Genomic DNA, 12,936 nt, shown 5'->3' with positions numbered 1-12,936 from the left:
ATCACAGCGTTCACTTCATGCACATTAGTGTCATTGCACACTATACGTTTCTGTAGTTCAATAGCAGAAGCATTTTCGCCAACTTTTTATTGGTGTGAATTACAATCGTCTCAATCACATCATCAGTAAAGAAAAGACGCCAAACTTCTCCTGGCATTGGGTTTTTCCCACATTGAGGGCAGGACCTTGTATCTTGGATGCCCATACTTTTATGATGGTGGATGCTGCTGCTCGCGTCCTAGAATATACGGGATCTGATGACCATGTAAAATATTTATTTCTTCTGTAGTAAGAAACTGGAAGACAAATCTCATCTTGATTCTCATGGCCTGAACGAGTATATGAGCTAGAAGCATCAGTAGGCAGCTATGGAGCGATAAGTCTGCATCCTCTATAACTTGTGTCAGGTTGTCGTTGTTCTCCAATATCTTCACAGAGTGGGGTATTTTCCAATTCAGATATTTCTCGAATAGTTTCATCACCACAATCATCATCATCGGGAGAGTCATCATCATTATCTGATTCATTATGAAGATCTAGGATAGTTAGTGTAGTGGACTGACAAGGCAGCCAGTCCACAGTGACGGGTAGCCGAAAGGGCACACGTACACACACGCCGACTGGCGCGAAGTCTGGAACAGGATTCGTAATGAATGTGATAAAGAAAAGAACGTAGCTACTAGAACACTTAACTTTTATATCGTCCTTTGGTATACAGCATTCTTGATGATACAAGTGAGACTATCTTGAGATACATGCAATGGTACAAATGGCGCCTTGCTAGGTCGTAGCCATTAACTTAGCTGAAGGCTATTCTAACTGTCTCTCGGCAAATGAGAGAAAGGCTTCGTCAGTGTAGTCGCTAGCAACGTCGTCGTACAACTGGGGCGAGTGCTAGTCAGTCTCTCGAGACCTGCCGTGTGGTGGCGCTCGGTCTGCGATCACTCAGTGGCGACACGCGGGTCCGACATGTACTAATGGACCGCGGCCGATTTAAGCTACCACGTAGCAAGTGTGGTGTCTGGCGGTGACACCACAGTTAGGTCCTCATTCGGACTCATTTGTATCCACTTCTGAGTCGGATTCTCCAAAGTAACCCTGACAGAGTGCAAGGGCTACAACTTTTTTCGACCGATTTGAAACATAGTTTGGGGCTTCCATTGTAAACTTGTATGGCAAAAAGGAAAGATGTATTTTAACGAATTTTAGTTGAGATATTTCTATTGCTGTAAAAAGTTTGCATAGTAAATTGGATTGTGTATGTGAGTAATGGAATAATTAAAATGAAAACTTAAAATGGGAGTTGTTACAATGTTTTATCTTGCTATGAAAAATATTAACCATAGTGTGGAAGCAAAACTTCCAATCAAATTGATGAAATGTGCCAACAAAGAAAACAAAACTCTTGGAAGAGAGAAACACCGGTCAAACAGACCAACAAATACTTGACACTTTTGGGTGCAAGCAGTCAGAGAAACTGGTAAAAAATTGACACTTCTAGGAACACCCAGTCTGTCAGACCAGAAAGAGAATGCATATTTTTGGAACACAGTCTCATAGACCGACAATATGTAACAAAAAATCTACTTACTGGAAAACAATGAATGCAGTGACAATGAACTGTTGATCAGCTCCCATTCGAGACCTCAGCTTCTCCCCTCTCTTGGGCACCATGCAGTACTGTCAGCGTTGTTAACATGAATTAAGGTTGTATCTCAGACCATTGTTTCATTCAGACGGTTAAGTGCTATACTGCAAGATATGTAAGTAATTATTGTTACTTGCGTATCACAAATAGAGATACTGTTCTTTCCATGACATGTTCCTCATTCTGGGCACGATCTGTTTTTTAATCATTTTCTGTTGCTTTTCTACTGCTCTAAATGATATAATCAATCAATGAACAAACACAATGAATCAACTGACATGATATAAATAGTCATGGTTGCTGTCATGTATGAAAACATAATTTTCTTTGTTTTTTGTTTTCTATGTGTCTCTTTTTGTTTTATATTAATAATGATTTTATTAATAGTAATAACTTCTGAAGGTGACAGGAAGTCTTTCTTTCCCATGGTCAACGTTGACTCAACTCATATTAAAGTTATTTTCAGATTTTGTATGATTTCTGGTATCTGGCACATTATCAATTATTTATACAATTTGTCCAACTGATTCCTCATAAGAAAATTGTAACAATAAAATACGAAAATTTATGTCATACACATTTTATAATATGTTTTAAGAATTATGAATCACTCATCAGTAAAATTAATTATTAATAACAATTAAGTGATAGTTACTAATACATATATGGTGATTAGACAGCTTATTGTATATATATACACATGTAGGTGGCAAAATATTGTTCAACAGACTAAATAAATGTAAAATACAGCACATAACAAAAATCATGTTAGTTCACTTTGCTACAAAATCATTTACAATACACAATCTTTTACTGCTTCCTTCAAAAGGTAAGACCTGTCACCATTCAACACTCCTGTTGTTACATTGGTGAAAACCCAAGACCATATTCTCCTGAGAAATAATATTTCAGTTTTGTACACCTCAACATACCACTGTTATATGTCAGAACATCATTAAGAACATCTTAATATTATCATATCTACAAATACAATTCTGGGAAGATATTGCCAAATGCTTTGAACTTTACACCTGCCTGTGTAAACAGTTTTTCAGCCTTGGGAGAGCCAGTCCTGACAAAACTCTACCATCTGGTGAGCAAGATGTATGAGACAGGAGAAATACCCTCAGACTTCAAGAAGAATATAATAATTCCAATACCAAAGAAAGCAGGTGTTGACAGATGTGAAATTACCGAACTGTCAGTTTAATAAGTCACAGCTGCAAAATACTACCGCGAATTCGTTACAGACGAATGGGAAAACTAGTAGAGGCCAACCTCGGGGAAGATCAGTTTGGATTCTGTAGAAATATCGGGACACGTGAGGCAATACTGACCCTACGACTTATCTTAGAAGCTAGATTAAGGAAAGGCAAACCTACATTCCTAGCATTTGTAGACTTTGAGAAAGCTTTTGACAATGTTGACTGGAATACTCTCTTTCAAATTCTGACGGTGGTAACTTTGCCTTTCCTTAATCTAGCTACTAAGATAAGTCGTAAGGTTAGTATTGCCTCACGTGTTCCAATATTTCTATGGAATCCAAACTGATCTTCCCCGAGGTCGGCTTCTACCAGTTTTCCATTTGTCTGTAAAGAATTCGTGTTAGTATTTTGCATCCGTGATTTATTAAACTGATTGTTCGGTAATTTCCACATCTGTCATCACCTGGTTTCGTTGGGATTGGAATTATTATATTCTTCTTGAAGTTTGTGGGTATTTCGCCTGTCTCATACATCTTGCTCACCAGATGGTAGAGTTTTGTCAGGACTGGCTCTCCCAAGGCCGTCAGTAGTTCTCCCGGGGCCTTGTTTCGACTCCGGTATTTCAGCGCTCTATCAAACTCTTCACGCAGTATCATATCTCCCATTTCATCTTCATCTACATCCTCTTCCATTTCCATAATATTGTCCTCAAGTACATCGCCCTTGTATAGACCCTCTATATACTCCTTCCACCTTTCTGCTTTCCCTTCTTTGCTTAGAACTGGGTTTCCATCTGAGCTCTTGATATTAATGTAAGTGGTTCTCTTTTATCCAAAGGTCTCTTTATTTTTCCTGTAGGCAGTATCTATCTTACCCCTAGTGAGATAAGCCTCTACATACTTACATTTGTCCTCTAGCCATCCCTGCTTAGTCATTTTGCACTTCCTGTCGATCTTATTTTTGAGATGTTTGTATTCCTTTTTGCCTGCTTCATTTCCTGCAGTTTTATATTTTCTCCTTTCATCAATTAAATTCAATATTTCTTCTGTTACCCAAGGGTTTCTACTAGCCCTCGTCTTTTTACCTACTTGATCCTCTGCTGCCTTTACTACTTCAACTCTCAAAGCTACTCATTCTTCTTCTACTGTATTTCTTTCCCCAATTTCTGTCAATTGTTCCCTTATGCTCTCCCTGAAACTCTGTACAACCTCTGGTTCTTTCAGTTTATCCGGGTCCCACCTTTTTGCAGTTTCTTCAGTTTCAATCTACAGATCATAACCAATAGATTGTGGTCAGAGTCCACATCTGCCCCTGGAAATGTCTTACAATTTAAAACCTGGTTCCTAAATCTCTGTCTTACCATTATATAATCTATCTGAAACCTGTCAGTATCTCCAGGCTTCTTCCATGTATACAACCTTCTTTTATGATTCTTGAACCAAGTGTTAGCTATGATTAAGTTATGCTCTGTGCAAAATTCTACCAGGCGGCTTCCTCTTTCGTTTCTTACCCCCAATCCATATTCACCAACCACGTTTCCTTCTCTCCCTTTTCCTACTACCGAATTCCAGTCACCCATGGCTATTAAATTTTCGTCTCCCTTCACTATCTGAATAATTTCTTTTATTTCATTATACATTTCTTCAATTTCTTCGTCATCTCCAGAGCTAGTTGGCATATAAACTTGTACTACTGTAGTAGGCGTGGGTGTCGTGTGTATCTTGGCCACAATAATGCGTTCACTATGCTGTTGTTGTAGTTTACCCGCACTCCTATTTTTTATTCATTATTAAACCTACTCCTGCATTAACCCTATTTGATTTTGTATTTGTAACCCTGTATTCGCCTGACCAAAAGTCTTGTTCCTCCTGCCACCGAACTTCACTAATTCCTACTATATCTAACTTTAACCTATCCATTTCCCTTTTTAAATTTTCTAACCTACCTGTCCGATTAAGAGATCTGACATTCCACGCTCCTATCTGTAGAACGCCAGTTTTCTTTCTCCTGATAACGACGTCCTCCTGAGTAGTCCTCGCCCAGAGATCCGAATGGGAGACTATTTTATCTCCAGAATATTTTACCCACGAGGACGCCATCATCATTTAATCATACAGTAAAGCTGCATGTCCTCGGGAAAAATTACGGCCATAGTTTCCCCTTGCTTTCAGCCGTTCGCAGTACCAGCACAGCAAGGCCGTTTTGGTTAGTGTTACAAGGCCAGATCAGTCAATCATCCAGACTGTTGCCCCTGCAACTACTGAAAAGGTTGCTGCCCCTCTGCAGGAACCACACGTTTGTCTGGCCACTCAACAGATACCCCTTCGTTTTCGGTATAGCTATCTGCATTGCTGAGGCACGCAAGCCTCCCCACCAAGGGCACGGTCCATGGTTCTTTGGGGGAGGGGGGGGGGGGACAACAGCAGTATCTGAAAGTATCAGTTTGTTACAGACTCACTATTAAATTCAGCAAAAGACAGAATTACACACGGCAGTTATCACTATCACTAAATTGTTTGAAGTATGTATCTTCCATCAGAAGAAACGTTAATAAGATACATTGCCACTGCACTTAAAGATTAGGTAAAGGACTTCACATAGGTGCTAAGATTCCGATTAGAAATCGATTTGGAGAAGCTAAGTAAAGTAAAATTCGCTGGTCCTACTGGCTGCAGTTATGTGTGGCAGGTATAGTCGCAGCATTTGCCACTTGCTCACACACATATATATTTGGCGAAGTCAGTGATATTTACAGTGGCAACATCTTTTCAACCATTGCAGAGCTCTGAAACTTTGATACTGAGCCATTCCATCCACTTCATCATAAAGACTTTGGTGTGCTTGGGAGCATCATACACATCTGCTCGGAGTAAGTGCTTCCGTCTGACTTTGTTCCACATTCTGATTGGTGCTCCACCTGTCTAACTTCCCTTGAGGTATGTAGTTCGCCTATCTATGTACTCTGTTTCTCAGAGATTAATTATATAATGCAAGTCTGATCTATCTAATCTGAATAAGGTACCAGTGAAAACAACATATTCACAATTAGATTTTTCAAGGTAAACAATTTTATGATATGAAATACTTTAAACAAATATTTAATATTAACGTGAATCATTTTATTACAAACAAGAATAAATGAAACGATTACTTAATATGCAGCAGGTGCAAAGTTTTGTGTGTGTTTGTGTTGCAAAATCTTAGTGTAACAACAAAATTGAGCTCAGGAGATGATCACACAATGTTAAAGCAAATTCAAATTATAAGAACTAATGTTACTGTTTTTTGCGAAAATCCTTTGGAAAATATACAAACAAGATTCCAAAGAGCTAAAAACCTTAGAAAATCGAATTTGGTCATGTGTGATCCCATTAGAAAATCATCAGAAAAAAATCAGGGTGCTAGAAACTAAGATAGTATAACACTGTGGATTAATGATATTCATTCAAGGTTACCACTGTAGATACTTTGAAAGTGAATACCACAGCAGATAGTTCAGCTAAGGTAAGGGGTAATCACAGGTGTTCAACAGACAAATGAAAGTAAAAAAAAAACAGTGAAGAAACCAAGGGTTACAGAAGAAATACAATTGACCAACGGAAGGAATAATACAAAAATATCAAAGAAATGAAAGAAATATAGCTAAAAAATATCTTAACATTGAAATCAGCAAGTAGAGCAAAGAAGTAAAACAGGAAGAGGAAAATTATGAAGAAATAGACAAAGAAACGGTTGTTGAAGAAGATATTCAGCATTTTAAACAATTTAAAATAACTTTCAGAGAATTTAAAAGTATAGACACAAACATTAAGAATTGGATAATATGCCCTGGTTAAAAGCAGAGGAGAAATTGGACTGGTGGACAGAGTACAGTGGGGTGGTCAGTGAAGTGAAATGGAAAGAAAACAATGATTTCTGTTCGATACATGTAGGGTAATATCAACAGCAGCAGAAGATGGTGTAACACAAGTAGGACTAGTCATGAATGGGAAGCCAGGGTAGGAATTGAGTTGCTGTGAAAAGTTTAGTGATGAGGTTGTTCTCGTCAGAATCGACAGCAAACCAGTGCTAACAACAGTAGTTCAGGTGTACATGCTGACATCACATGCAAATGACGAGATAGACAAAGTAGATGAAGATTCTGAACAGGTGATCCATAACATAAAGTGAGCTGAAAATGTAACAGACACGGGTCTTGGATTACAGCATTAGGGGAAGGAGTAAAATGAAGTGTTGTGTTGGCTACTATGAGATTCAGCACAGACACAAACAAGGATGGAGAAAAGTTGCGATGGCTGGTAGTAGGAACCCAAAATGATATGTATGCATACTTGCAGATTAATAGAACTTTTCAGTTTTAATAGAACTTCTTAGTTCTGAAAAGGAAAGAAACATAACTTAACTTCTCATTATGAAGTGGCTTGATGTGCTCCCTGTGTCTTCTAGATGCAGTTATGTTACATACCATTACTACCCTCAGAACACAGGCTAAGTATCGTCTTTCTACTATTCATTACTGATGCTCTCGAAGTCTGCAACGAAATTGGGCCTGACCAGTGATGGGAAGCTGGTTAAGACAGCGTTGACTGGGGGCGCTGAACTCTGTCTTCCTGGAGGTGTGGCACTGCCCGCTCTTTCCATTGGCGCACAGATCAGTGCCTTCTTGATGCCATTTCGCGGTGCTGTGCTGGTCATGGTGCAGTTGATGCTTTATGACCGAGCAATCCTCCTTGCTCCCCAAAAGGCCACAGTGTTGTCGTGTTGGGAGCCATCTTACGACAACATGGGAGGGGAGGGGGCATGAAACTGTATGGCGTGAGGAGCTGGGAGTCGCAACACGTGGCCTGCGCTCCAGGGAGAACATTGGTCGCGAAAACCCCCGAAAAGGGGCCCACCTCTTCGACGGCGTCGACTCCACGGCGGGCAAGGGGGACGAGCACCGAGAAGTTGAGCTTCTGCAGTAGTGAAGGCGACAGGTTCAGTTCCACTGGTTCTGCAGGCAGTTCCAAACAAGCACCCGAGGGCGTCCACGCCGGCCGCAACATCCTGGTAGGAGGCGAATCTTGGGATAGAAAATCAGTGGAAGACTCTCGCAATCGACACGCACAAATCTGGCTCTGATGGCACTGCAGCAGCCCAGCAGGACCTTGAATTAAATACATTCAAGTGCCCAAATTTCGAAGAATAGTCCCTCTCTCCCAGCTCCTGATGTGAGCAAAATTCTGGAAAGCATAGAATCTTTAGGCGCAAAGCAGTACTTGAGGAATGTGGGAGGCGCCATGCGCTGCGGCGAGTACAGCAACTGGAGCATCATGTGTGGTGCTGGGCATGTAGAAGCCCCACCAGCGACGGACCATAGCGGGGCTGGGAGCAGTACGTTGTGAGGAAGAACAGCAGTGCTTGCTCCCATGTGTGGCAGGCATGTAGTTTGTTCATCTATTGCTTGAACGTATGCACAAATCATTCAGCTTCTCCGTTCGACTCCGTTGAAATGGAGCATTGCCAAGGAGAGCGATACGATTGGCTGTACAAAACTGCTCGAAGTCCTGAGCCATAAACTGTGGTTCATTGTCTGTAACCAACACTTCAGGCAAACCTTCCAAGCAAAAATAGATTACAAAGCCTGAATGGTACTACACGATGTAGTCGAATTGATGGGCACAGCAAACTGATATTTACTAAAACAGTTCACAACAATAAGCCAACGAGTCTTCCAAAAGGGACCATCAAGGTCAATATGTACTTATCGCCACTGCGATTGAGACTTTGGCCAAGATGAAAACGTTTGCGGCAGCACCAATAAATTTTCAGCACAAGTGCGACACTGTGACGTCATCTGTTCAATGTGGGCGTCCATGTCCGGTCAAGTACAGTGCCGACACAGTAACTGTTTTGTGCTTACAATTCCCTAACGTCCTTGCTGGAGCAATCGCAGCACATCTTTTTGGAACACTTTAGGAATAAGCACACGTGATTCTCCAGTCATTTTGTAATAAAATCGTATACGATGCTGGATGGAGAGGCCGTGTCGACGAGCAAACTATTGGCGCACAAAAGAATTCTGAATGCTTTTCATTGAACGAGGTCAAGCAGTACGGCTGTAGTGCAACAAATGGTTCAAGTCAGGGTATGCTTCTGTGACCTGTGCAATTTTCCTATAGTGCAGTGGAAAAGTCTGTAGAAGTTCGGTGTCCTGCACATCGATCTGACAACAAGAAGCAGCAGTACCATCAAATTCAGAATCAGGACCAACAGGGGTGCGATAAAGGGCGTCATCATATACACGAGTTCGACGTGGGCTGGTACAATATTTTGCGCTGATGCTGTGACAATAACATAGCGCAACGTTGCAGCTTCGGAGCTGTGTGTGGCAGAAAAGGTTTGGACTGATGAACCAAAGATTGAAGTGGCTTACGGTCTGTCACTAGGTAAAACTTCCGACCAAACAAATAATGGTTGAACTTTGTCACACCATAGATAATGGCGAGCACTTCCTTCTCGATTTGGGAATAGTTACATTTAGTCGTGGTCCATAATATGGAAGCGAAAGCAGTCAGCCTGCCCTGTGAACCAAATCTGTGCGAGAGCACAGCCCCAATCCTGTACGAAGAAGCATTCACTGCCAAAATCACAGGCTTCGCGGGACCGAAATGAACAAGACATCTGTCACACTCAACAAGGCATTTTTAAATTTCTAGAATGCATATTGAAACACTTTGGTCCAAACAAAATACACATTCTTCCGGGGCAAATGATGCAACAGAACCGCGATCTGGGTTGTGTTGGGTATAAACCGGATATAATATGTAATCTTCAGAAAAACTGGCTGCAATTGCGTCACGTTTCGTGGGTCAGATAGGTCCTGGATGGCCAGCAAATATGATTGAAGGGGATGAACGCCTTGGCTATTAAGAACACCCTCTAAGCTCTGAATTTCGGTCTGAAAAAAGGTACAGTTGTCCAGGCGACACTTCAAATCTTCAGCTGAAACTATTTGTAAAAGCATACGAAGGTTACTGATATGTTCCTCTGGTGTACGTCCTGACACCACAATATCGTCCAAGTAATTTGAACAGAATGAAACTTTTGCAGTAAGCTGTTCTAACAAGGGAATGGTCCAACAAGACATGTCGAAACCTACCATGAATTTTTTTACTCAGGAAGAATACAACGAAAGAAATACACTGCCAAAATTATAGCTGCTAAGAGACACTGCAAGTATTTTATATTAAATGTCGAAGTTACACATTTTTGCCGATCAAAGAACAGCTTATAACAGCGTATAACAGCGTACCTAAAGCTCTGTATAGGGAAAGTACGGCCAACTTGCCAGTGGCCTCCATTTTGGGCGCACTGCGCTGCTGGTTATACCGGGTGATCAAAAAGTCAGTATAAATTTGAAAACTGAATAAATCACGGAATAATGTAGATAGAGAGGTACAAATTGCCACACATGCTTGGAATGACATGGGATTTTATTAGAACCAAAAAAATACAAACGTTCAAAAAATGTCCGACAGATGGCGCTTCATCTGACCAGAATAGCAATAATTAGCGTAACAAAGTAACACAAAGCAAAGATGATGTTCTTTACAGGAAATGCTCAATATGTCCACCATCATTCCTCAACAATAGCTGTAGTCGAGGAATAATGTTGGGAACAGCACTGTAAAGCATGTCTGGAGTTATGGTGAGATGTCGGTCGATCACGATACACTTGCGACTTCAGGAAACCCCAATGCCAGTAATCGCACGGACTGAGATCTAGGGATCTGGCAGGCCAAGCATGATAGTGGTGGCTGAGTACATGATCATCACCAAACGACACGCGCAAGAAGTCTTTCACACGACTAGCAATATTTTGCTTTTTTTTGGTTCTAATAAAACCCCATGTCATTCCAAGCATGTGTGTCAATTTTTACCTCTCTATCTACATTATTCCATGGTTTATTAAGTTTTCAAATTTATAATGACTTTTTGATCACACAGTACATTGACTTCTGCAGGATATTTAGCCGTGTATATTGAAGAAGTGCACTCAACCGTCTAATGCATTACTAAAATTGATCATTGGCTTCAAATGGAACATGTCGGATATTCAGCAACAAAAAATCTTAACAAATTTAACTAAATGAGTCGAAAAGCATTTGTTGTGACGAGCATGAAACAGTTTTTTCCCTGCTATCCTTTATTAGTCGGCAGTTCATGGTCTTGCGGTAGTGTTCTCGCTTCCCGCGCACGGGGTCCCAGGTTCGATTCCCGGCGGAGTCAGGGATTTTCCCTGCCTCGATCCTATAGCGTGATCCTCCAGCTCTGGCGGCAGCCAGGCGAAGCTCGTTCAAGGTCACCTGGCTTGTGTAGCTGCAGCGGCTAAATGAATACAGCCATGCATAAACACCCACCCACCTCCCCAAGGGTCGTGACCCCTGCAACCATAGATTGATAATAAATAATAGAAAACAAATAATTAGATTTCAAAGATAAGCTTTTACGTAAGGTAGAGGTAGACTTTAAAAAAAAAATTTCACGAGATAGATAAGGATGCTTCGCAACTTTATACTAAACAATAAAATAAAAAGGAATAGATAAAGTCAAAAACTAAACGATATATAATAAGAGTAACAACAGAGAGCATCAAAAAGAGGCCCAGAGAACATCCCAGAGTGCCCCAAATAGCATTCCCAGAGTGCCCCAGAGAACATCACAGAGTGCCCCAGAGAGCATCCCAGAGTGCCCCTGAGAGCTAAAACACTAAGAAGAATCGCTTCTCGGCTTTTGGCAAGATCAATGTGTAGTATTGTTTAACATAAAAGGTAGACTTTTTTTAAAAAAAAAATTAACGAGATAGATAAGGATGCTTCGCAACTTTATACTAAACAATAAAATAAAAAGGAATAGATAAAGTCAAAAACTAAACGATATATAATAAGAGTAACAACAGAGAGCATCAAAAAGAGGCCCAGAGAACATCCCAGAGTGCCCCAAATAGCATTCCCAGAGTGCCCCAGAGAACATCACAGAGTGCCCCAGAGAGCATCCCAGAGTGCCCCTGAGAGCTAAAACACTAAGAAGAATCGCTTCTCGGCTTTTGGCAAGATCAATGTGTAGTATTGTTTAACATAAAAGGTAGACTTTTTTTAAAAAAAAAATTAACGAGATAGATAAGGATGCTTCACAACTTTATACTAAACAATAAAATAAAAAGGAATAGATAAAGTAAAAAACTAAACGATATATAATAAGAGTAACAACAGAGAGCATCAAAAAGAGGCCCAGAGAACATCCCAGAGTGTCCCAAATAGCATTCCCAGAGTGCCCCAGAGAACATCACAGAGTGCCCCAGAGAGCATCCCAGAGTGCCCCTGAGAGCTAAAACACTAAGAAGAATCGCTTGTCGGCTTTTGGCAAGATCAATATGTAGTATTGTTTAACATAAAAGGTAGACTTTTTTTAAAAAAAAAATTAACGAGATAGATAAGGATGCTTCACAACTTTATACTAAACAATAAAATAAAAAGGAATGGATAAAGTCAAAAACTAAACGATATATAATAAGAGTAACAACAGAGAGCATCAAAAAGAGGCCCAGAGAACATCCCAGAGTGTCCCAAATAGCATTCCCAGAGTGCCCCAGAGAACATCACAGAGTGCCCCAGAGAGCATCCCAGAGTGCCCCTGAGAGCTAAAACACTAAGAAGAATCGCTTCTCGGCTTTTGGCAAGATCAATGTGTAGTATTGTTTAACATAAAAGGTAGACTTTTTTTTAAAAAAATAAAATTAACGAGATAGATAAGGATGCTTCACAACTTTATACTAAACAATAAAACAAAAAGGAATAGATAAAGTCAAAAACTAAACGATATATAATAAGAGTAACAACAGAGAGCATCAAAAAGAGGCCCAGAGAATATCCCAGAGTGCCCCAAATAGCATTCCCAGAGTGCCCCAGAGAACATCACAGAGTGCCCCAGAGAGCATCCCAGAGTGCCCCAGAGAACATCACAGAGTGCCCCAGAGAGCATCCCAGAGTGCCCCTGAGAGCTAAAACACTAAGAAGAATCGCTTGTCGGCTTTTGGCAAGA

This window comes from Schistocerca nitens, chromosome 8, assembly GCF_023898315.1.
Source record: "Schistocerca nitens isolate TAMUIC-IGC-003100 chromosome 8, iqSchNite1.1, whole genome shotgun sequence".
Taxonomy (NCBI): domain Eukaryota; kingdom Metazoa; phylum Arthropoda; class Insecta; order Orthoptera; family Acrididae; genus Schistocerca; species Schistocerca nitens.
The sequence above is the reverse complement of the archived record's forward strand: the minus strand, read 5'-3'. Positions refer to the sequence as shown.